A 27,603-nucleotide genomic window follows, 5' to 3' on the forward strand; every position below is an offset into this window, starting at 1 on the left:
AGTACTGAGGGAGTGATGCACTGTTGGAGGGTCAGTACTGAGGGAGTGATGCACTATCGGAGGATCAGTACTGAGGGAGTGCTGCACTGTTGGAGGGTCAGTACTGAGGGAGTGATGCACTGTTGGAGGGTCAGTACTGAGGGAGTGATGCACTGTAAGAGGGTCAGTGCTGTGGGAGTGCTGCACTGGTGGAGGTTCAGTACTGAGGGAGTGATGCACTATCAGAGGATCAGTACTGAGGGAGTGATGCACTATCAGAGGATCAGTACTGAGGGAGTGATGCACTATCGGAGGATCAGTACTGAGGGAGTGCTGCACTGTTAGAGGGTCAGTACTGAGGGAGTGATGCACTGTTGGAGGGTCAGTACTGAGGGAGTGCTGCACTGTTAGAGGGTCAGTACTGAGAGAGTGATGCACTCCCAGAGGATCAGTACTGAGGGAGTGATGTGCACTGTTGGAGGGTCAGTACTGAGGAAGTGATGCACTATCGGAGGATCAGTACTGAGGGAACGATTCATTGTGAGAGGATCAGTACTGAGGGCGTGATGCACTGTTGGAGGGTCAGTACTGAGGGAGTGATGCACTGTAAGAGGGTCAGTACTGGGGGAGTGATGCACTGTTGGAGGGTCAGTACTGAGGGAGTGATGCACTGTTGGAGGGTCAGTACTGAGGGAGTGATGCACTGTTGGAGGGTCAGTACTGAGGGAGTGATGCACTGTAAGAGAGTCAGTACTGGGGGAGTGATGCACTGTTGGAGGGTCAGTACTGAGGGAGTGATGCACTGTAAGAGAGTCAGTACTGGGGGAGTGATGCACTGTTGGAGGGTCAGTACTGAGGGAGTGATGCACTATCAGAGGCTCAGTACTGAGGGAATGATGCACTATCAGGGGATCAGTTCTGAGGGAGTGATGCACTATCGGAGGCTCAGTACTGAGGGAGTTCTGCTCTGTTGGAGGGTCAGTACTGAGGGAGTGATGCACTATCGGAGGATCAGTACTGAGGAAATGATGCACTATAAGAGGGTCAGTACTGAGGGAATGATACACTATCGGAGGATCAGTACTGAGGGAGTGATGCACTGTTCGAGGATCAGTACTAAGGGAGTGCTGCAATGTTGGAGGGTCAGTACTGAGGGAGTGCTGCACTGTTGGAGGGTCAGTACTGAGGGAGTGATGCACTATTTAAAAGTCAGTTCTGAGGGAGACATACACTGTCAAAGACTGATGTCTTTTGGTTGTGATGGTAAGTTGAGGCTCTGTTTTTCCTCTCATTAGGCACAAAAGCCTCCCTGGCTCTATTTTGAAGAAGAGCAGGAAGTTACTCCAAACCTTAATGCTGCAGTCAAATTTTATTTCTCAATAAGCTTCACTTAAAACAAATTATCTCGTGATGAACATACTTTTCTTTATCAGAATTTGTTGTGCACAACATGATCATAATGTCTCCTCTATCACAACAGTGACTTCAAAAAGTACTTCAAAAAGTCCTTCCTTTGTCTAAATCATTTAAGGATGACCCAAGGTAATGAAAGGTGCTACATAAGTGAAAGATTTCCTTGTCCAAAAAATGTCCTAATTTTCAGACGACTTATTTGCTGCTTTGCAAAAAGTCATCGCACTAGAAATTTGTATTGAGCATTTGGGCAAAGAAAAATGAAGTGGAGTGCCAGTGGTTTATCCATTTACCAAATGGAAAAGAAAGATATGTAATCTCTGAGAAATCTCCTCCTTTGATAAATGATCAAATAAAGTTAAACCTTCTGAGGGGTGATTTAGACTAAGTTCAAAATGTTGACTGAGAGTAATACTACCCGGAAATGCAAAGGAAGAATCCACTTAAAGTTTTGGGTGGAAATAAGTTCTGACAAAAAGTTTCCATTTCAAATGCGAAATTGGTAACTTATTTGTCCAGAGGCTGGTCTTATGTAAATGGTTCTGGAAAAATAAGTACAGTTGTGAAAATGTTGATATGCGCAGAAAAAAATTCAATTGGTTATTTGCTACATTTTTAAAAAGCTTTATAAACACTTTCCATTCAGCTGCATCAATAGTAATGTAGTTACAAATCAAAATGATGTAACAATTACCATGCTCAGCTATTGTTGCAAATTTCTGTTGTGGTTCTGGAGCTAACAATGCAATGCAAATGAAAACCTCATTCACTAGCAGTGTAAGCAAAGATGTCTTTATGACACTTGTTTATTGACAGCAGTTTACCCACGATGTTTAAAAATGTGATCCAATGAAATAGAAACAAATTAATTTTGATTTGGGAAGTGGACCATGGACAGGGGACTGGATTAGTGAGACTGCAAGACTGCCGTTTCTCTGTTTTATGTCACACCTGTTTCAATCCCAAGTGGGGTTTGATGAGAAAAATAGGAGGCTGTAACTACCTGCTCTGTTTTGCATCTGATGGCCATGTTCTTGGCATCTCCAGGGTCAGCAGAAACTCTTCACCAGAAGTGCACATCTACTTTGTAGTGAGTTAGTGGTTAAATCATTGGACTATTAATCCAGTAAATCCAAGCTGATGCTCTGGAGATATAAGTTCAGTTCTCACAATAACAAATGGGGAAACTTGAATTCAAGAAGAATCTTAAATACAAAACTCATGTGGGCGACATGGTGGCACAGTGGTTAGCACCGCTGCTTCACAGCGCCAGAGACCTGGGTTCAATTCCCTGCCTCAGGCAGCTCTCTGTGTGAAGTTTGCACATTCTCCCCGTGTCTGCGTGGGTTTCCTCCGGGTGCTCCGGTTTCCTCCCGCAATCCAAAAATGTGCAGGTCAGGTGAATTGGCCATGCTAAAATTGCCCATAGTGTTAGGTGAAGCGGTAAATGTAGGGGAATGGGTCTGGGTGGGTTGTGCTTCGGCGGGTCGGTATGGACTTGTTGGGCCGAAGGGTCTGTTTCCACACTGTAAGTAATCTAAAAAAAACCCCGTGACTATATAACCGCTGGTAATTGTTAAAAACCCAGCTCCTTCTCTGATATCCTTACCTGGTTCGGCTTATATTTAACTCCAGATGTAATTACCTTTTAACTGCCCTCTGGGTAATAAAGATGGGTAATTAATGCTGGCTGAGCCAGAGACATCAACATCCCATAAACAGTTTAAAAGAAGTGTGGTCTGAAACTGTTGCACGGCCTCCCACAACGTTCTGTCCTCCCTCTACATTCCAGAATTTGATTTACTTTATTCAATCCCTGACTACATTCACTGTTCGTCAAAACTTTTAATCCCAGTTCCTTTTCATTTCTTCCTCTAATTCAGTTTCTATTCTTAAATGAAAGCAAAATATTGTGGATTCTGGAAATCTGAAATAATAACAAGAAGTGTTGGAGAAACTCAGCAGGTCTAGCAGCATCTGTGGAAAGAGACAGAGTCAACATTTTAGTCTGTTTTAACTATTCTTCAACATTACTTTTATACTTTCAAAACAATAATTTCAACGAATATGAAAATGTTATCCTCCATTTGCCATGTTTGAATACTTGTCAGAAAATTTGACAAGCTTACATCTGGTTCTGACAGTCAAATAGTAGGTGGTAATATCACTGGACTAGTGATCTAGAACACTTAGTGAACGTTCTGGGGAAATAGGTTCCAATCTCATGATGGCTAATGGTGAAATTTAAATTCTGGGCATCCAGAGCAAAAAGCTTCCTTAAGCGAAGCCATGTAAACACTCTTGATTGCTGTAAAACATCATCTGTTTCACTAATTTTCTCTTGGGAAGGAAATCTGTTATCCTTACCTAGTCTGGGTTACACCTGACTCCAGACAGCAATCTTAAGTTCCCTCTGGGCAATGCTGTGTATAAACCTCTGGGAAAAAAAAGAGTACAAAATGCAGATTCAAATGTAGGAACTGACACCAGTGAGTCTCCACCCAACATGAACTTAGTTACCACTGCATCTTTAATCAATCTACAATGAGCTGGGACTTTTTGAAGTTTCTTAAGAGTAGAAATTCAGTGGTGACTAGTGGATAGGTTTTTTTTGAATTCGTGTTTCATTTTGATCAAACTTTGATCAAACTGAAATTTGAACTCATAATAATTGCAAGGCAGTTGGCAGTTGGCTCACACACAACTTTAAATTGGTATCTGGCCAGTTGTTCAGAGACATTCTGTGGTGTGATCAGTTACAACTGGGTGATGTCTGAACTTTATGTGCAGCGTGAATTAATCAGTAACATAGCAGGGAGTACAGCAGACTGAAGACTTTTGTACAGAACTCTCGTGAGACTAAAAACATCCATGCAAAGGGCAAAGAAAGTGTTGATTAAATTGAGAATCTAAAGTTAAAACACTTAATTATTTACATTTCCTTGAAATTTAGCTATGAGCTAAATTAAAGGATTATTAAATTTAAAACACACGCCCACATCTCCTCATTACCCTTGGAATAGATTCAACCGATAGTAATCCCCACCTTAAAGTTATTCACTTATCTGTCGGTTAAGTCAGATTTTTCCAGCCAAGATTCCAAGTCTGGTCTGATCTAAAATGTGCCTGTCAGTGATAATCAGAGAGAAATCCTTTCAGCATTGCAGACCAAGATATGCCCCATTTTTTATGACACTTGTTGCAAGAGTTAAAAATCACAAAGACCCTTTGACAGTGGCTGATGAAAGGGAAGTAAGTAACATAAATATGAGGGGGTAGGTGGATGGGTTTGGGGGGGTATTCAGTGAAGTGGGTAGCATGCCATGTGGGAGAGGTGGGCAAGGTGCGGGGATGCGGATGATTTCTTAGGGTAGGTCAGGGACGTCAGGATAGTCTGGGAGTTGCTGGGTATCAGTCCAACAGAATTGGATAGGGCTGGGCTGGGTTGTTGGGGATGGTTGCCAATTCTAGAAATATTGCATCAGACTGAGAGATGGGATTTGTCAGCTCCAGCAAGGAGGTGAAACTCAGGTTGGGTTGGTATTGGTCAGGAGAGGTGTACTTGGACAGTTCAGTAGTTAGAGAGGGATTCAGTTACCCAGGAGCTAGAGTAGATTTTTAATCCTTTAACCTTTCTTGGGTAAAGCTTTAGTGAGTTGGAACTCGCCGAATTCTCTGATTTTAATAGACCCTATCAGAGGGTGCCAGATGCAGGGAAATTTTCTGTCAGAAGTTTCAGTATCCTGGGAAATCTTATGGCATCCGCTGTGTCACGAATTCCATCTGGTCCTGACATTCAATTCCAGTCTACACTGCTCCAATCACTCTCTGGTCATTATGATATCTGGGAGACAGAAAAGAACTAGTAAGGGGGAAGGGAAATTCTTAAGTAGATTAGATTCCCTGTAGTATGGGAGCAGGCCATTTAGCCCAACAAGTCCACACTGACCCTCTGAAGAGTAACCCACCCAGATCCATTTCCCTACCATATATTTATCCTTGATTAATGCACCTAACACTATGGGCAACTTGGCATAGCCAATTCCCCTGACCTTCACATCTTTGGATTGTGAGAGGAAACCACAACACCTGAAGGAAACCCACGCAGACACAGGGAGAATGTACAAACTCCACACAGACAGTCGCCCAAGGCAGGAATCAAACCCGGTTCCCTGCTGCTATGAGGCAACAGTGCTAACCACTGAGCCACCATGCCAGCCATAGAAATTTAAGATATCTTTTGCAAAAACTAATGTTAGGCATTGAAAGATACACAGAAAATGAAACATAATTTGGAGATATCAAATTAAATGCATCTGACAATCAGAAATTGTATGAATGGTTAACCAGTTAGCCCTGGATAGAGATATGTCAATAATAGTTGTGCAATTGATGAATGAAAGAATAAATAATTGCAGCATAGCCAATGTGTCCCACCTACTGAATGTAGTCTGAATTTTTGGACACTGAGTCTCATTTGGATGACAACTCCTTTGGTGAAAAGATTGTCTTTTGAGTTAATTGCTCTTATTCATTGTGGAGGAATGAATGCATATGGGAAATGTACGTTCAAGAACCAATGAAGGTGGCAGAACAGATTGTAAAAATGGCAAAAAGAACATATGGGATTCTGGGCTTTATTAATAGAGGCATTGGGTATAAAAATAAAGAGAGATTGTGACAAACCTTTGTAAAAGAATGGGTTGGGTCCAACTGGACATTGTATTTTCACACTTTGTGAAACATCAGGATGAGTTGTTGAAACGATTTGTGAGAATTGTTTCAGGGATGAGGGAGCTTAGTTACATGGATGGTTTGAAGAAGCTGAGCTGTTCTCTTTCAAGAGAAGTTTGAGATGAGATTTCATAGAATTATTCAAAATTACAAGAGGCCGAGAGAATCGGGAAAGAGACAAGTTATTCTCAGTGATAGAAGGGCTGCGGACCAAGGGAAAATAATTTAAGGCAAGGGACAAAATAAACAAAGTGACCTGCGAGAAAACTATTGGACACAGAAGGTGATTTGGATCTGGAAATGAGTATAGGGCTTTAGATAATCAGCTGAAGAGAAAGAAATTTACAGAGGTGCAGGAAAGGTTGGGAGATGTGGAATTAGCTGAGCTGTCATTAAGTTACAGGGAGCTGAGGATTACATGAAGGAGCAAATATCAATAGACAATAGACAATAGGTGCAGGAGTAGGCCATTCTGCCCTTCGAGCCAACACCACCATTCATTATGATCATGGTTGATCATCCTCAATCAGCATCCTGTTCCTGCCTTATCCCCATAACCCTTGATTCCACTATCCTTAAGAGCTCTATCCAACTCTTTCTTGAAAGTATCCAGAGACTTGGCCTCCACAGCCTTCTGGGGCAGAGCATTCCATACACCCACCACTCTCTGGGTGAAGAAGTTTCTCCTCAACACTGTTCTAAGTGGCCTACCCCTTATTTTTAAACCATGTCCTCTGGTTCGGGACTCACCCATCAGCGGAAACATGTTTCCTGCCTCCAGAGTGTCCAATCCTTTAATAATCTTATACGTCTCAATCAGATCCCCTCTCAGCCTTCTCAACTCAAGGGTATACAGGCCCAGTTGCTCCAATCTTTCAGCGTAAGATAGTCCCGCCATTCCGGGAATTGACCTCGTGAACCTACGCTGCACTCCCTCAATAGCCTCAAATTTAGAGACCAAAACTGCACACAATATTCCAGGTGCAGTCTCACCAGGGCCCTGTAGAGCTGCAGAAGAACCTTTTTGCTTCTATACTCAATCCCTCTTGTTATGAAGGCCAGCATACCATGAGCTTTCTTCACTGCCTGCTGTACCTGCATGTTTGCTTTCATTGACTGGTGTACAAGAATACCCAGATCTCGCTGTACTGCCCCTTTACCTAACTTGACTCCATTGAGGTAGTACTCTGCCTTCCTGTTCTTGCCACCAAAGTGGATAACCGTACATTTATCCACATTAAACTGCATCTGCCATGCATCTGTCCACTCACCTAACCTGTCCAGGTCACCCTGTAATCTCCTAACATCCTCCTCACATTTCACCCTGCCAACCAGCTTTGTGTCATCAGCAAATTTGCTAATATTACTTTTAATACCTTCATCTATATCATTAATGTACATTGTAAAAAGCTACGGTCCCACCACTGATCCCTGCAGCACACCACTGGTCACCGCCTGCCATTCCAAAAGGGAGCCGTTTATCACTACCCTTTGTTTCCTGTCAGCCAACCAATTTTCAATCCATGTCAGTATTTTGCCCCTAATACCATGTGCCCTAATTTTGCTCACTAACCTCCTATGTGGGACTTTATCAAAGGCTTTCTGAAAGTCCAGGCATACTACATCCATTGGATCTCCCTTGTCCATCTTCAGAGTTGCATCCTCAAAAAATTCCAGAAGATTAGTCAAGCGTGATTTCCCCTTCATACATCCATGCTGACTCTGACCTATCCTGTTACTGTTATCCAGATGCGTCGTAATTTCGTCCTTTATAATTGACTCCAGCATTTTTCCCACCACTGAGGTCAGACTAACTGGTCTATCATTCTCTGTTTTCTCTCTCACTCCTTTCTTAAAAAGTGGGACAACATTGGCCACCTTCCAATCTGCAGGAACTGATCCTTCTGAGCTGGAACCATTGACTCAAAGTCATTGAATTGGAACACTTGTTAGAGACACTGTGGCACAAAGGCAAGGCGCAGTAATACTTGGATAGTTTACCCCAGAATATAGTCACACAAGAAGATAAAGGAGCTGGAAGAGAAGTGTGTAGCTACAGTCAGTAGTGTAAGACATACCTAGTGGAGACTGGAATGGACACAGGTCAGAATCTGATCTGATCGAAGTTAAAAATCACACAACTCCAGGTTATAGTCTAACAGGTTTATTTAGAAGCACTAGCTTTCGGAGCACTGCTCCTTCACCAGGTGGTTGTGGAGTATAAGATGTTAAGACAGAATTTATAGCAAAAGTTGACAGTGTGATGTAACTGAAATTATATATTGAAAAAGACCTGGATTCTTTGTTAAGTCTCTCATCTTTTAGAATGACCACGTTGGTTTCAGTTCTTTCATATGTAAATCACGAAACCTTTTTTAAACATTACATTCTCAAGTGAACTTTAACAATTGGTGTCATGTTGGCCCAGATAATGCATTAAAGGTTTGAGGTGCCCTGTGTGAGACTGTCTGTGTCACAATGGTCAGACTGATTCTAATCTAAAAAACAGATTTACAGAATTTTACATGGATTCATGTAGTTTTTGCTCAAAGCGAAATGCAATTCCGTAAGTACAAATTCAGTTCCTGGGAAGTATTGGACAATGAAGGGTACCCCGTCAGTTGCAGCTCGTGTCTCTCTCCTGTGGAGGTCATTATGGTTTCTCACTGTGGCACGTGACACCAAAACAAACGCCAGGTACATTGATGACATTTTCTTCCTCTGGACCCATGGTGAGGAGTCACTGATAAATCTACAGTGATATCAACAAGTTTAATTCCATCATCAAACTCTCGACTATCTGTCTCATTCTTGGACACATGCATCTCCATCAAGGATGGACACCTCAGCACCACACTCTACTGCAAACCCACAGACAACCTCACAATGCTACACTTCTCCAGCTTCCACCCAAAACATATTAAAACAGCCATTCCCCCTTGGACAAGTCGTATGTGTACACAGGATCTGTTCAGATGAGGAGGAATGTGACGGACACCTGGAAGTACTCAAGGATGCCCTCATAAGAACGGGGTATGATGCTCAACTTGTCAACTGCCAGTTCCAATGTTACGCAACGAGAAACCATAATGACCTCCTCAGGAGACAGACACAAGCTGCAACCGATAGGGTACCCTTCGTTGTCCAGTACTTCCCAGAAGTCAAAAAACTGCGCCATGTTCTATGCAGCCTGCAACACATTATCAATGAGGATGAGCACCTCACCAAGACCTTCCCTTCATCTCCACTTCACGCCTTTAAATAACCACCAAACCTCAAACAGATCATTGTTCGTAACAAACTGGCCAGTTTTCAGGAGAACGCCACACAACCTTGTCACAGTAGATGCTGCAAGACGTGCCTGAATATTGACACAGATACCACCATTACGCGTGGGGATACCTCCTACCATGTACATGGCAGGACTCATGTGATTCAGCCAATGTTGTCTATCTCATATGCTGCAGGCAAGGATGTCCTGAGGCACGGTACATTGGCGAGACCAAACAGAGGTTACGGCAACGGATGAATGGACACTGCACAACAATCAACAGACAGGAGAGTTCCCTCCCAGTCGGAGAACACTTCAGCGGTCCAGGACATTTGACCTTGGAGCTTCAGGTGACCATCCTCCAAGGTGGACTTTGGGACAGGCAACAACGAAAAATGGCTGTGCAGAGGTTGATAGCCTAGTTTGGTACCCATAGGGAGGGCCTCAACTGGGACCTTGGGTTCATGTCACACTACAGGTGACCTCATTGCACTATATATATATATATACACACAAACACACAGACTTCCACCCCTTTACACTCACATTCATACACATACACTCTCTTATAGACACTCATAACACCCCCATTTCCCCCTTTCCCACCCACCCCCCCCCTCCACACACACACACACACACACACACACACATAAGTTTGTAGGGTGAATTTGTACTTGCAGAATTACATTTTACTTTGAGCAAAAACTGCATGAATCCACGTGAGATTATGTAAATCAGTTTTTTAGATTAGAATCAGACTGACCATTGTGACACAGACAGTCTCACACAGGGTACCTCACACCTTTAATGCATTATTTGGGCCAACATGACACCAATTGTTAAAGTTCACTTGAGAATGTAATGTTTAAAAAAGGTTTTGTGATTTACATATGAAAGAACTGAAACCAATGTGGTCATTCTAAAAGATGAGAGACTTAACAAAGAATCCAGGTCTTTTTCAATATATAATTTCAGTTACATCACACTGTAAACTTTTGCTATAAATTCTGCATCTTATTATACTACACAACCACCTGGTGAAGGAGCAGCACTCTGAAAGCTAGTGCGTCCAAATATACCTGTTGGACTATAACCTGGTGTTGTGTGATTATTAACTTTGTAAACCCCAGTCCAACACTAGCACCCCCACATCATGATCTGATCCAGAATTTCTATGTTCTTCCTACCTTTAGGGACCAAGAAAGTAGCCACAGGGAGAGTGTTCTGGAATGTTATCCAAGAAGTGACACACAAGGCAATTTAGACAGTGGCTTGATGGAAGCCAATGGGAAATGATAGCTCAGCAGAATTGAAAGGTTGTAATTAGACGGGGACTTCTGAGTTATGTGTTAGAGTCATAGAGATCTAATGCTATGCCTCTTTCCTGAAGAAGGGCTCATGCCCGAAACGTCGATTCTCCTGCTCCTTGGATGCTGCCTGACCTGCGGTGCTTTTCCAGCAACACATTTTCAGCTCTGATCTCCAGCATCTGCAGTCCTCACTCTCTCCTCATAGAGATCTACAGCACAGCAAAAAACCCCTCAACACATCAAGTCTGCATCAATCAAAATCAAACATCTACCTGTTCTAATCCCATTTTCCAGCACTTGCCCGATATCTTGCATGCCTCAGCATCTCAAGAGCATATCTAATTTCTTTTTAAATATTATGAGGGTTTCAGCCTCTACTACCCATACAGGCAGTGAATTCCAGATTCCTAACGCCCCCTGGGTGAAAACATTTTCCCTCAAAATCTCTCTAAACCTCTATCCTTACCTTAAATCTATTCACCTGGTCAGTGATCCCTCCACCAACAGAAAACATTTTTTCCTGTCTACCTTGTCTATGCTTCTCATTTTATACATCTCAGTTATGTCAACCCTCAATTTCCTGTGCTCCAAGAAAAGCAACTCCAGTATCCAATCTCTCTCCAGAACTAAAACTTTCTATTCCAGACAAAGTTCTGGTAAATTGTCTCTGTGCCCCCTCCAGTGCTGTCACCTCCCTCCTACAACATCGAGTTCAGAATTGCGTGCAATATTCTAGCTATGGCTTAACCAACATTTTATACAGTTCCAGAATCGCCTTCTAGCTCTTAAATGCTATGCCTTAACTAATAAAAGCAAGTATACTATATTCCTTATTAACCACTTTATCCACCTGTCCTAATACCATAAGGGACTGACGTATATGCACATCAAGGACCCTCTAATCTTGGTGCTTCCCAGGATTGTACAGTTCGTTATGTATTTCTTGCCTTTTTTGTCCTGCCCAAGTGCATCACCTTACATTTGTCCAGATTGATTTCCATTTGCTACTGACCAGCCCATCTATATCCTCCTATAATCTAAGGCTATCCTCCTCACTATATACCACCCAAAAATTTTGCATCATCTGCAAAGTTACTGATCAACCCCCTTAATATTCATATCTAAAGTTGTTTATATATACCACAAACAACAAAGGACCCAACACTGATCCCTGTGGAACCTAACTGGACACAGGCTTTTGGTTACAAAAAGCATCCCTCAACCAGCACTCTCTGCTTCCTGCCACTTAGCAAATTCTGGATTTAATTTACCAAACTTCCTTAAATCCAAGGGTTCTTACCTTCATTATCAGTCTTCCAAGTGCGATCTTGCTGAAGTCCAAGTAAACTACATCAAATTCATCACTCTCAATACACTCTTATTTCTTAGAAAAATTCAATTAAGTTGGTCAGGCATGACCTCCCCTTAATAAAAACCAGGCTAACTGTTCTTGATTAATCCCTGCCTCTCCAAGTGCAAATTATTTCTGTCTGTCAGACTTGCTTCCAATAGATTCCCCAACACTGAGGTTAGACTGACCGGCTGGTAGGTTCTTGTTTTATCTCTCGCTCCCTTTTTGATTAATGGGCGTTGGCTGAACTCTAGAACTCTAGAACTCTGGCATCTCTCCTATTGCCAGGAAGGAATTAAAAATTATTGCCAACACCTCTACTAACTCCTTCCTTGTCTCACAACTTGGGACACATGACATCCAGCTCTGGAGATTTTTTTAATTTTTATGCCTGCCAGACTATTCAGAACCTCCTCTCTGTCTATGCTAATTTCTTAAGTATATCACAGCCCTTCTCCCTGATCTCTATACCCCCATTTTACCTCTCACTAGTCAACACCAACAGGCTAAGCTTGTTTCCACTGAAGTTTAGAAATTTGAAAAGTTGTTTGAAGTATATGTGATTCTGAATGGTTTTGACAAGGTGGGTGTAAAAATGATGTTTTCTTTTCGTGGATATGTAACAGAAATAAGGGGCACTGATTTAACATTGGGGGTCACCATTTCAGGACAGACATGAGGAGAGTATTTTTTATCAGAAAGGATTCTGCGACTGTGGAACTCTTTGCCTCAGAAAACAGTGGAGGCAGCATCAGGAAATATTTTTAAAACTGAAGTGGATAGATTCTTGTTAATCAATAGAATCAGGGGTTAATGGGGGAAGATAGAAATGTGGAATTTGAAATACAAACAGATTTATTTAGAACACTCTTTATTCATGTCTTCTGGCTCCACACATAAACTGCCTTTGTGGTCCTTACTGGGCCCTACTCTTACTGTAGTTATCCCTTTATGCTAAATGCACTTATGAAATGATGCAGGATTTTCCTATATTTTACCAACTCTTAGTCTTTTATTGCCTCTTTTTAGCCATTGCAGTCACATTCAGGGATCCAAGCAATCCTACCCACTGCCAGGATAAATGAAATTTCAATGTGACTGTATAGGAACTTGGAAAGAGCGAGGGAAAGAGCAGTTGTTGTGATCCGTATCAAAACCAACAATATAGGAAAGAACAGGGAGGAGGTCTGCTGAGGATCAGAAGCTAGTAATCTCTGAATTACAACCCGAGCTACGTGCAAATTAGCTTAAGGATAAAAAGATCAGGATAGTGAATGCATGACTGAACAACTGCTGTGGAAAGAAGTCGTTCCATTTCATGGGAAACTGACTCAATTATTGGAACAGAAATAAGACTTACAACTCAAAAGAACTGAATCTGAGCTAAGTTGGAATTAAGGTCTCTCTGGAAGGGGTATAAAGGGCTGTAGAGAACTTTAACCAGTGAAGGAAGTGGCAACATATACATTGTAGTTTGGAGGTATGAACATATGGATGTATGAATTAGGAGCAGAAGTAAACCATTTCTCCATCATTCAATCTGTTTGTATTTCAAATTCCACATTTCTATCTTCCCCCATTAACCTCTGATTCTGTTGATTAACAAGAATCTATCCACTTCAGTTTTAAAAATATTTCCTGATGCTGCCTCCACTGTTTTCTGAGGCAAAGAGTTCCACAGTCGCAGAATCCTTTCTGATAAAAAATACTCTCCTCATGTCTGTCCTGAAATGGTGACCCCCAATGTTAAATCAGTGCCCCTTATTTCTGTTACATAACCACGAAAAGAAAACATCCTTTTTACACCCACCTTGTCAAAACCATTCAGAATCACATATACTTCAAACAACTTTTCAAATTTCTAAGCTTCAGTGGAAACAAGCTTAGCCTGTCTAACCTTGCCTCACAAATCTACTCACTCCTTCCAGTTATCAATCTAGCAATATGAAAATAAAATATTGTAGGTGTTGGAGATATGGAACTAAAGCAGAAAGTGCTAGAGAAATTCAGCTGGTCTGGCAGCAACTATGAATAGAAAAACAAAGATAATGTGACATTAATGTTGCATGATGAGAAATGCTGACAAAGCAGGGGAAGTGAAGATGTGTTTTGTGGCACCGTGAACACTTGTTTTGTCTTTTGCTCTGGGCAACCTCACTATCTGATCCTGCTACGACAGAAGATCAATGGCATAAAGAAAGTTAATTTCCTGCCTGCCTTCATTTTTGAGGAAGAATTATTTCATACTTGAAACATTACCTTTATGATGCTGCTCAGCCTGCTGTGTGTCTCCAGCCCTTTCTGTTTAATCACTCGAATAAACCATCTTTGAACTGCCTCTAATGCATTTACGTTTCTCCTTAAAAAGGGGATCAAAATTGTACACGATGTTTGAGATGTGGTTTCACCAATATCCTGTCATAGAGATCTTAAAGCACAGGAAAAAGGCCCTTCAGCCCATTATGTCTACACCAGTCAAAAACGACCAACTAACACCTAATCCTATTTTCCGCTACTTGGCCCATAACCTGGTATGCCTTGTCACACGTATACATCTAAACACTTCTTCCCCTTCTACCCTTACAGGTTGTAAAATCCAGATTTCCAGCAGAATTTCCTTAATTTTATGTTCACTTCTCTCGTAATAAAGAAAGCATCCCATTAGTCTTCTTGAACATTACTGTATCTGCCTACGGACTATCAGTGATTCATACACCAGAACACCTAAATTCCTCTGCATTTCTGAATTTTGCTGTTGTTTTCTATTTGAGTAATACTCTACTTTTTCATTCTTCTTGCCAAAATAAACAAGTTCAATTTTTCAACTTTAAACTCCTAATGTCAATTTTTTTTTTACTAACTCACTCAATCTACCTATACCTGTCTGCAACATTCTTATGTCTTCTTCACAACTTTCCTTGCTAAACTGGTGTCATCTGCAAGGATAGCTAACATGCTTTCACTCTCTTTAAGTCATTAATGTGAATTGTAAAAAGTTGAGAGCCCTGTATAGACCTCCACTCATCCTATTTTGCCAATCGAACAAAGACCCATTTATTCAAACTCTCTGTTTCCTGTTAGTGAGCCAATCCTCTGCCAATGCAAATTATGTTTTCCATTACACCATAAACTTTTATTTTCCATAATAACCTTTAACGTGGCAACTCACAAATGCCTTTTGGAAATCCAAGTACAGTACATCTGCAGGCTTCCCTTTAATCTGCAGCATATATTACTCTGGAATACACATAGAGGCTCAACCTGACTGCCCTCTGCAGTAAAGAATTCTACAGATTCCTCTGCGAGTAAAAATTCCTTCTTATTTCTGTTTTAAATGTGCAGCCTCTCATTCTGAGATCATGTCCTCTTGATGGTCTTTAAACTCAGAGCTGAATCTGCCTGAACTTCAAACACTTATTACAGACGTATTTCCTTTGGATCACAATGATATTCAAGAGTTCCCATATGATACAATGCACTATCTGAATAAATTCTAATTATCTAACTAAAATTGTTCACTTAATTATGTTGCATTTTATATATTATATTAAATTTACCATAAATGTAACTGTCATTTCAAAGCTCAAGACGAGAAAAGATCTTAACCATTCACTAGAGACTCACAAAACAGCTATTTCCTTTCTCTGTAGTAGAGTAAGAACCTATTCTAATCAGCACCAATAAGTCCAGCTCTGTCTTGGTATCCTCACTTCACTCACTCACTCACTCTCGGTGATGCTGACTGACTGTCTCAAGGGTCCTCACCTCACCTACTTCACTCTGATAATCGAGGCTTCAACTTGCTTTCTATCATGCAGCTGCCCAGAAATCTTTCCTACACATACTATCTGACATTGGTATGGTTTCGGAAGGCTTTTTAAATTGATACTTGACCTCTCACTTTCCACAACCATCTGTTTCTGAGGATGGGACATGAACTTGGATTTCTGACTTGGAGGTAGGGATGATCCCCACTGCACCACAAAAAGGTATAGGGAGAAAGTGGGAACAGGCTATTAAGTTGGATGACCAGTCATGATCATTTAAAATGGCAGAGCAGATTTGGAGGGATGAATTGCCTACCCCTGGTCATGTTTTCAGTGTTTTAAATACATAGTGAATTTTAAGAAATAATGAGGGTTTGTTAGAAAGATATCGATGGACAAATCAAGTTTGCAAATGTGGCCTTTATGGTGAGTTCATGTTTGAGAAAGTTTTTGGAGTAATGCATTCAGGAAATAGGCCATGTTATGCCTGATAATGTATAATGAGACAAGATTAATTAATTACCTCATATTAGAGTATACTCCAGATAACGGTGATCATAAATGATAGTGTTATGAAAATATCTCCTTAAGTTATTCATATCTTTTAAGGATGTAACGTTTAGATTGGGAACTAAAAGGAAGATGTTAAAATATCCATTTGTTTTTCCAATTGAAAAGATAGAAAATAATGTGGAAAAATCCAAGGTTGTCACCTCTGATCGGAAGAATAATAAAGCAGAATATTATTTAATTGGGGAGAGACTGCAAAATGCTGTGGTAGAGCATATTTTGGATGCCCTTATATAGAATCATATAACATCAGCACACAGCTATATCAAGTAATTAGGAAGATAAATGAAATGTCCTTTTTAGCAAAAGGAATGGAGTATAAAAATAAGGAAGTCTTGCTCCAACTGTATGGGATATTGGTAAAACCACATTATGTACAGGTCAGTCTACTTTCTTATTTGCATTGAGGGTGCCAGTTAACTAATATGTTTTAGAATGCCAACAGCATGTGTTTGATTGAAATTTGGTTGAGGTAGACTTAGGACCTGTTTCTTTGACTATTTCTGAGGGTGGAAGGCAATCACAAGTCATTACTGACAAAAAATGCAAGAAGCAGTTTGTGGTGAAGTATCATCAGACAATGAACCAAGCATCTGCACTGGTCAAAATACACATGGAATGAATAAACATTTTCATCAGAAAAATTGGTGACAAGTTGATTCCTGAGATAAACTGGTTGTCTTATGAGTAAGGCAATCGGTTTGGGTGGCACGGTGGCTCAGTGGTTAGCACTGCTGCCTCACAGCACCAGGTACCTAGGTTCGATTCTAGCCTTGAGCAACTGTCTGTGTGGAGTTTGCATGTTGTCTGCGTGGGTTTCCTCCCACAATCCAAAAAAAATCTGCAGGTCAGATGAATTGGACATACTAAATTGCCCATAATGTTAAGTGCATTAGTCAGGGGTAAATGTGGGGAATGGGTCTGGGTGGGTTACTCTTCGGAGGGTCGGTGTGGACTTGTTGGGCCGAAGGGCCTGTTTCTATGCTGTAGGTAATCTAATAATTGAGCAGGTTAACTAGATAGAACTATATTCATTTGAATTTGGAAGAATGAGCAATTATATTACTGAAACAGGTAGGATTCTGAGGGGACTTGACAAAGTGGATACTGAGAAAACTTCTCTGCTTCACAGGATCTAGTGAGATAAGATTCAAACTAAGTTATCTCCTAATTAAGATAGAGATAAGGTGAAACTGCTTCTTTCAGAGAATCATTAATCTTTGGTATTTTCTACCCCGCAGAACAACTGAGGCTCTGGCATTGAATATATTCAAGGTTAAATTAGATAAACTTTTGATCTACATCGGTGTCGATGGTTATGAGGCAGGCAAGATGGGGGAGTTAAGATTACAATCTGATTAGGCATAATCATACTGAAGAGTGGAACAGGGTCAAGGGAGCAAGTGGTGTAATCCTCATTCTATTTCTTGTGTTCTTATGTGAGTCAATAATGACATCCGGGCATCTCTTACCAAAATGACTCAATGCTGCTGACAGGATGTGCACTGTCTTGCTCCATTGCCAGCTAATGACCTTCTCTACCAGACGTGCTCTATCAGACAACCTCCAGTGAGAAAAGAGCTATGTAGTACTTCCCTCACTGGAGTACTCAGATTTTGTAATGCTGGATTCAGTTGCTCTGGGTGAGCTCATGGTTGCTGATTGTCTGTGCTGTCACTGTCCAGGTTTACTTGGCTAAGTGGGGACACGCTGCTCCCTAATGTCTTCCAGGCTTTTATTCAGTTCCTTCATTGTGGCAGGCAGGCAGAGGCCACTTGGCAGCAGCAGGTGGCACAGACAACTGGCATGAGGTTGGTGCCAAATTCACCATCTCACTCGCTACCTCTTCAGTTCAATTGGATAACCCATGTACCTTCACTGAGCTGATTGGTTGGCTACTGTGAGGGATAATTGCCAGCCATTGACTAACTGAACAGAAGCAATACCCAATTCTGATCCCACCACTAGGACCAGTGGTCTCGCAAAAACAGATGAAATGCTTGATATTTCCAGACAGTTTGGACATCATCAGAAAACATGAACAACTGGAAATAGTCACACACAACAGTGGAAAGTTTAGACCATGGTAAACTGTACTGTATCTAATCACTTAGTGATTGGTGAAATAAAGAGTAAAGCCGTTGGGGATGCATTAATTAAAAAAAACTACTATATCATCTATTCAATATCTAGACACTCACTTAAGAGAAAGTTTTCATAATAATGCCTTGTTAAAGTAAGATAATTAACAGTTTCATAACTAGCCTATAAGTACATTCTGAGGTTGTACTTTTGTTGCAATGGGTACTTGATGGTAAAGATGATGGAACCACAGAATAAAAGGTCACCTCATTAAAACTCAACTTTCATTAGTGAAGCAGTTGATCTTAATAGAAATATAACAGCAAAAATGCATTCTGGAGTCGATTGTGAATGCATTTATCTGGTGTTAACTGGGTGGTAATGATCTTCAAATGGGGTCAGTCACTTTAACATTCTGTTGATGCTGCTGAATCCATTATCAAAGGTACCTACTGTGGTGTGCCCAAAGTACCTACCTTTGAGACTTTGGTTTTCTCCTAATTCTATCCTCTTGGGCATCCCTGATCTTAATCACACCACCATTAGTGGCTGTACATTGAACTGCCCCAAACAGTCTTTCTGGAATTCCTTCCATAAATCCCTCTATCTCTCGTTGTCTCTTTTGTCCTTTAAGATATTTCTGTCCCGATGGTTAATGCTCCTATGAAACATGTTGTCGTATGTTACTATGCTAGTGGCCCTATCACTGTAAGTGTACGTTGCTATTATTGTTGATGCCACGTCCTGTTTAATATGAAAATATGACCCCTTTTGCCATTTTAGGTAGAGAATGATCTCACCCTCTGATGTAATGGAAGAGAAGATACTTTTGAAAGAAAGCCTTGAAATATTTCTTGAGACAACGAAATAATCGGTGCTGGTGGAATACCATACCTGTGACCCACACCACTAATGGATCCTTAACTTATGATAAGGAAGTCAAGCTTAGTTTTCATGCTTCAAGCTGGTGAGCTCCTTTAGGATACTTGTTTGCCACCTGAGCCTATCTCCCAGGTTTAAACGAGTCAAGAATCTCCAAGTCAACGAAGCTTGTCACGTACAAATATATGGCCAACCATGGACTCCATCTGTTACTCGGAAGGAAGAATTTAAAACGAATAATGTTTATATAGCACCTTTCATCACCCCAGCACATCCCAAAGTACTCTGAAACCAATGAAGTGGAGTTACTTTTGCAATGTAGAAAATTTGCCAAAATGTTTTTAGCTAGATGCCATGAGCAATATTGTAATGATACAATTTCAGCGAAGTTGATTGGAGAATAAATATTGGTCAAAACAATGGGGCTAATTCCCCTGCCAGAAATACAAGCCAATACAATTTGCAAATGACACATACTGGCCTGAGTTGTATATTTCAAAATGGAACTCCACTACATTCATTTCCAGGCCTTCTGGGTGCTGCTCTTTGAAATAATGGAATAGGTTCTTTAATTTGATATTTGGGTTAACCACATAGCTGTGGGCCAGGAGTCACATGTAGGCCGGACCAGGTATGAATGGCAGATTTCCTTTCATAAGAGACATTAGCAAACCAAATAGGTCTTTTTGACAATCAGTGATAATTGTCAAGATTGCCATTACTGAGGCTAGTCTTCAACTCCAGATTTATGAATTGAATCTACTTTTCACAAATGGGATTTACACACCTGACTCTAAAGCAAAGGTCTGAGTTTTTTGGTTATTAGTTCAGTGACATTTTGATCACACAACCATCTTCCACAAATTATCCCAGGAAGTTTACCAAATGTTTCCAGGGAGACCTGTGTTGACATTTTTGTGGAAAAGAATGTAACCTGAATTTGGTCCTTCTCATTAACAGGCCGGATACAATGGGAATTGCAAAACCTGTCTCCACAGAAAACCAGAAATGAACTTATTTCAAATGGGGTTTTTCAACATTTTAAACATTGCTAAATTTATGCATTTAAAGAGACATCTTCACTGCACAATTACTTATAAATTACCAACAAACAAAAGACGTACATGAGCAGTAAGTTTCAGTCATAGCTTCCCCCCGAACCAATATTGTGAGCTTTCTGAATGCTCTTTGGAAACTAGATAATCCCTGGAAATTAATGCTATTTGGAAATGTCTCAATATAGTTGGGCTTATTCCCAAAACCTTACTGTTCTCATTTTTCTGGTTTATCCAGGCTGTTTCCATAAAGAGATTACATCTCTTATAAATTGAAGTATACATTTTTATTTCCTATTTATATTGGTTACCATGTCTGCAACTGCTGCCTTTTCACTTACTTCTAGTTGAGGAGATGTGGAATGTTCTCTCCTGGTTTGGAAGAAGAAGACCTCCTTAAGAAAGTCCTGGAAAATATTAAGGTTTTCAATATCCATGCCCATCTTACAGTTTGGTTCATTTTGAACCTGTTCTACCAGGTTCCATCCTTGAAATCACATTAAGACAACCCTAGTAAAAATGTCACGATAATGGTGGTGCACTGAGCCATGCTTCTCAACCTTTCTGCAACTTTCGCTAGAGTTGACCATACTACTCTTTTCCATACCACTCTTTTCCAATGCGTGTCATAGCCATTCAACCTATAATGTTTCTGTCAGTCATCAAACATCCATCTATTCCAATCCCATTTTCCAGCTTTTGACCTATAGCCTGTTATGCTGTGGTGTTTCAAATGCTCATTGAAATACTTCTTAAGTGTTCAAGTGCTCCTGCCTCCATCACCCTTTCAGGCGGTGAGTTCCAGATACTTACAATCCCCTGGGTGAAACAAAGATCTTTCCTCAAATTCCTTCGAAATGTCTGGTTCCTTATCATAAAACTATGTCCCCTGGTTGGTGACTCTTCTACTAAAGGGAAAGATGCTCCCTACCTATGGCCCTCAGAAACTGTAATCTCTCTCTCAGCCTTCTTTGCTCTTGGCAGCTTGTCCTTTGTTGTCCAATTGGCTGGGACTGCCTAGGCTTGATTCATTCTTATCTATCCATTCATATGCATGTAAATGCTGCACTTTCCCCTCCTGTATGTTACATTTGGAGTTGCCCAAGGAAGCATCTTTGATCCAATCTCATCTCTTGTAGGCATAGTGCCCCATAGCAAAATTATTTCAGAACACATCAGTCTCTATTTCCTTAATAGAAAAGCAACAGACAGTGGAATGTTGAAATAAGAGTAAAAAAAAACTTGGAAAACAAGAGCAAGTGAGACAGCACTTGTGAAGAGAACCAGACTTAATGTTTCACTTTTATGACCTTTCATTAGAACTGAATAGAAATAAAACTGTAAGGGTTTTTAAATCAGTGGATGGAGTAACAGAGCAGGAGAAATAAAAGAGAGGTCTGTGATTGGAGGAAACCAAGAGAGATTAAATAACAAAAGATTTAATAATGCAACGGTCAAAGGAAGTTAGGAAACAAAAGTTGTTTCTAAATGAGGCTTGAATCATTATGTAAAAACCATTTGATTGTAGCATAGAAAGGATAAACAAAAAAATAAGTCAAAGCCCAACCAAACAAAGCAAAAAAAGAAGATAAGCAAATATAGAAGCTCTAAACAAGCTCAGAGAACAACACCTTACCCTTCAGCATGGCACAGCATGGCACACTGCAGTCTTCTGTACTCAATATTGATTTCAGCTAATTCAGATCACAATGTCTGCTTCCATCTTGTTATCGTTTCTTTACTGCTTCTTCTGTTTTGTTCTTTCTCCTTCCCTCCCATTCACTTATACGCTCTTACATTTTATTCTTTTGACACGGGGTCATTTGGTTATGAGAAGCTGAGAACTGCCATCTTGTCTTGTGGAATCAGATTCTCTCTGTAGCAAATAACTTCATTGTAAATAATTCAGAACAGCTAATGAGTCATTTTGATTCATCAAAATATCCTTGCATTATACTGACTAAGAAATGTTCTAAAATTCCATTACACAATATACCTAAACGGTTGTTCTGGGTGGAAGGTACTTCCACACAAGCTGTGTAGTTGTGTAATGCCTCAATTTAGTTTTTGCTGTAAATATATTGAAAGCTGAAAGCTGTTCAAATTATTCTAAAAGACCTCCTTCTATTTTCCCTTCTATTTCCCTTCCTTCTGTATCTCCCTTACTCCCTCCACTCCATTGTCCAATACCCTGCCACACCCAAATACTCCAAAGCCTAAAAAACTTTTTCAAAGATCTAATTGAAATTCTAAATCTGTGCCCCTCTGTCATAGTTTCACACTAAGCTATTACTTGGATAAAATAAAAAATGTGAAGCTTAAAATCTGCATTAAAATTGAAAATATAGTTAGGAATTCTGCTGTGTTGATACATGTCATTGACATAGTGACCTATAGTGATCATCATGACCTAAAACAATACTGTGAATAATGGTTGCCTTGCGAGTTATAGCTTTTGATCAGATGATGTGTTGATAACACATACACTTAATACAAGTCCTCAGGCTAACAACATAGCTCAGTAAATTAAGACAACTGGTAATGCTGGAATCCCGAATGTTCAAAGGTACAAACCTCAATTTTGTTTGTGGTCATATTCTTTTAAAAATTGCTGCAAGGAATGAAAAATGTCAATTAAACAAATCATCTGAGAAGCATGTACGCTGGGACTGATGTTATTATGTTGACAAGATCAAGACAAAAAGAATGCAATGAACTAGAAAGGGTGATTTCAGTGAAAAAAAGCCTCTAAGATTTTAATGCCATCCCTTATCTGAGGAATAATAAAATTAGAAACTGCTGGAAGAGATAAACAGAGAGAAAAAAAAACAGAGAATGTGAGTTCTGGAATTGCTGTACATGCATTCGTTGAGGGATAATGTCTGGCCTGAAGAGCCCAAAGAATTATATTAAAAACTGTTTTCCTGAAATTATGAATAATGTCATTTCTTGATCTCTCTTAATGAAGAATTACTTTTTTCTTGACCTGTCAGGAACACCATAGACCTTACAATGGCATTTTCGCTAGTATTACTACTGTAACAATGTGTCAGATTTGTCTGCTTCTGAAAAAAAACTTTTTTCTGTTTTTATTAAAACTTTGCAAAGGTGAGAGTACTTAATTGTATACCTTGTATCAGTATTGACCAAGTAAGTAGATACAGACAAAGCAGAGGTGGAGATAGCAGAAATAATGATTAATATGAAAATTAAGAAGGGTACTGAAAAATCTAGCCATGTTGAAAGGAGACAAATTGTCTGGTTCAAATCGCTTGTATCCCAGGTTGCTAAAAGAGATGGGTGAATATAGCTTTCGGGCTTATGAAAATCTTTCAATCTACTCTCAATATGGGGGAGAAGGAAGAAAATTGAACAGTGGCAATTTTGTTTTTGATTAGATTAGATTAGATTACTTACAGTGTGGAAACAGGCCCTTCGGCCCAACAAGTCCACACTGGCGCGAAACGCACCCAGACCCATTCCCCTACATTTACCCCTTCACCTAACACTACAGGCAATTTAGCCCGGCCAATTCACCTAACCTGCACATTTTTGGATTGTGGGAGGCACCCGGAGGAAATCCACGCAGACACGGGGAGAACATGCAAACTCCACACAGAGGAGGCGGGAATTGAGCCCAGGTCTCTGGCGCTGTGAGGCAGCAGTGCCTCCATATTGAGATATGGATGTCACTGGCTGGCTGGCATTCATTCCCAATCCAAATTACTCTGACAAAGATCACAGTGAGCTGCCTTCTTGAACTGCTGCAGTCCTTTGGGTATAGAGACACCCACAATTCTGTAGGAAACAACTTCCAGGAATTTACCCCAGTGACAATGGTGAAACAGCAATATAGTTGCAAGTCATGAGGTTGGATGACTTAAAGGGGAACAATTAATTGGTGGTGCTCCCATCTATCCGATGTCCTTGTCTTTTTAAGTAATAGAGGCTGCATGTTTGGAAGATACGAGAGAGGAATCTTGGTGACTTACTGCAGTGATTGTTACTTGCAGGTGAAACACACTGCTGTCACAGTGTATTAGGGTGAAGGAAGTGATTGCTGCAGGTGGTGGATGGAATGATGAAGATTGGGTATGGAGTATTCCTGTAGTAATGTCTTGGGACCGAGATAACTGTGCTATGTACTACCCTAGCCAGAGTATAGTTTCCTCCTGATTCACATTGACTTCAGTTTTACTAGGGTTCCTTAATGCCACACTTGGGCAACTGTTGCTTTGGTGTCAAGGACAGTCATTCTTACTTCATCATTGGAATTCAGCTTCTATGCCCATGTTTGGAAAAGACTGTAAGGATAGCAGGAGCTGAGATCCCTAGTGGAGCCAAAGCTAAAGTGGTTGAAGACTGACATCTATGATCACAGAATCACAGAGTCATTGTTGTACAGAAGGAGGCCATTCAGCCCATTCAGCCCCATCAGTACCCTTCCACTGACACTCCCATTTGTTTGGCTGAACTGGTCCTCACCCTTAACAATTTCTCCTTCGAATCCTCCCACTTCCTCCAGACCAAAGGGGTAGCCATGGGCACCCCTATGGGCCCCAGCTATGCCTGTCTCTTTGTCGGCTACATAGAACAGTCCATCTTCCATAGTTATACCGGCACAACACCCCATCTCTTCCTCTGCTACATTGATGACTGCATCTGCGCCACCTCGTGCTCCCGTGAGGAGGTTGAGCAGTTCATCAACTTCATCAACACATTCCACCCTGACCTTAAGTTCACCTGGACCATCTCTGACACCTCTCTCCCCTTCCTGGACCTCTCCATCTCCATTGATGACGACCAACTTGACACTGACATTTTTTACAAACCCACCGACTCCCACAGTTACCTGGATTACACCTCTTCCCATCCTACCTCCTGCAAAAATGCCTTCCCATATTCCCAATTCCTCCGCCTCCATCGTATCTGGTCCCAGGAGGACCAGTTCCACCACAGAACACACAAGATGGCCTCTTTCTTTAGAGATCGCAATTCCCCTTCCCACATGGTTGAAGATGCCCTCCAATGCACCTCATCCACATCCTGCACCTCTGCCCTCAAACTCCACCCCTCCAACCGTAACAAGAACAGAAATCCCTGGTCCTCACTTTCTACCTTCGCATTAACCACATCATCCGCTGACATTTTCACCACCTCCAAATGGACCCCACCACCAGAGATATATTTCCCTTGCCACCCCTTTCTGCCTTCCGCAAAGACCATTCCCTCCATGACTACCTGGTCAGGTCCACACCCCCCCAACAAGTGACCCTCCCATTCTGGCATCCTCCCCTGCCACCACAGGAATTGCAAAACCTGCGCCGACACCTCCTCCCTCACCTCCATTCAAGGCCCCAACGGAACTTTCCACATCCAACAAAATTTCACCTGCACATCCACTAATATCATTTATTGTATCTGTTGCTCCCGATGTGGTCTCCTTTACATTGGGGAGACTGGATGCCTCCTTGCAGAACGCTTCAGGAAACATCTCTGGGACACCCGCACCAATCAACCCCACTGCCTTGTGGCCCAACATTTCAACTCCCCCTCCCACTCTGCTGAGGACATGCAGGTCCTGGGCCTCCTCCACCATCGCTCCCTCACCACCCAACCCCTGGAGGAAGCACGCCTCATCTTCTCCTCAGAACACTCCAACCCCATGGCATTAATGTGGACTTCACCAATTTCCTCATTTCCCCTCCCCCCACCTTACCCCAGTTCCATCCTTCCAGCTCAGTACTGTCCTCATGACCAGTCCTACCTGCAATCTCCCTTCCCACCTATTCACTCCACCCTCCCCTCTGACCTATCACCTCTATCCCCACCCCATTCACCTATTGTGCTCTTTGCTACCTTCTCCCCAGCAACCCCTTCCCCCCCATTTATCTCTCCACCCTGGAGGCTCCCTGCCTCTATTCCTGATGAAGGGCTTTTGCCCGGAACGTCGATTTTCCCTGCTCCTCAGATGCTGCCTGACCTGCTGTGTGCTTTTCCAGCACCACTCTAATCTAAACATTCAGCCCATCATGTTTGTACAGGCTCTCTGAACATTTTAACTTGCTACCAATCTCTTGCCCTTTCCCTATAACCTTGCTCATTGTTAAGTAATCAGCCAGTGCTCTCTAGAATGCTTCAATTGAACCTCCTTCCATCAGATTTCCAGATGTAACTACTCACTTGGTCAAAGGTTTTTTCTTACCTTGCATTTGCTTCTTTCGCACAATGTTTTAAATTGTGACCCCCTTCTCTTGACCTAGGAACTATTTCCCCTGTCCATTTTTCGGGGTATTAACATTTTCTTTCACATCTTCTCTTAGCCTTCTCTCCTTAAAGGGAAACTGTCCCAACCTCTCCCATATCTGAAGTGTCTCATCCCTGGAACTATTCTTGTAAACCTGTTTTGAACTTTCTCTCATGCATTCACAACCTTCTTGTGTGGTACCCAGAACTATATTCCAGCTAAGGTTTAACCAGTGTCTTAAATAAGTTCATCATAGCCTCCCTTCTCTTGTACTCTCTGTCCCTAGTTATATAACCTGGAGTGCTATATGCTTTGTTAACAGTTTTCTCTCCCTGCCCTGAAACTTTTTTTCAACTTATGTACATACTCTTTCAGGTTTCTCTGCACCTGCACACCCTTTAAAATAGTATTTTTTAAAATTTATATTCTCATTCCATGTTCTTTGTATTTAAGTGCATCTTTTCTGTACCTTGAACTACATCTGCCCACTCCACAAACATGTCAATTTTTGTTTTGATATTCTACACTGTCCTGTTCACAGTGTACAATTCTACAAGTGCTTTGTCATTCTCAAACTTTGAAATCATCCCCAACACATCAACAGCTAGATCATTAATAGATATCAGAAAAAGCCAAAGCCCCAATATTAGTCCCTGGGAATCTCCACTACAAATTTTTCTCCAGCCCAAAAAGTACCCGTTAACTATTACTCACAGCCAATTTGTATGCATGTTGCTACTGCCTCCTTTATTCCAAAAACTTTAACTGTTGTTATAAGTCTGTTGTAATGTGCTGTTCTGAACATCTTTTGGAAGTCCACGTACACTACATGAACAGCTTTTCATTTATGCTGTCTGTTACCTCTTCAAAAAATTTCAGCAGTTTAGTTAGAGATGATGTTCTCTTCACACAACGGCTTTTATATCCATCCACAGCATTCCA

Source organism: Chiloscyllium punctatum, chromosome 5, assembly GCF_047496795.1.
Source record: "Chiloscyllium punctatum isolate Juve2018m chromosome 5, sChiPun1.3, whole genome shotgun sequence".
Taxonomy (NCBI): Eukaryota; Metazoa; Chordata; class Chondrichthyes; order Orectolobiformes; family Hemiscylliidae; genus Chiloscyllium; species Chiloscyllium punctatum.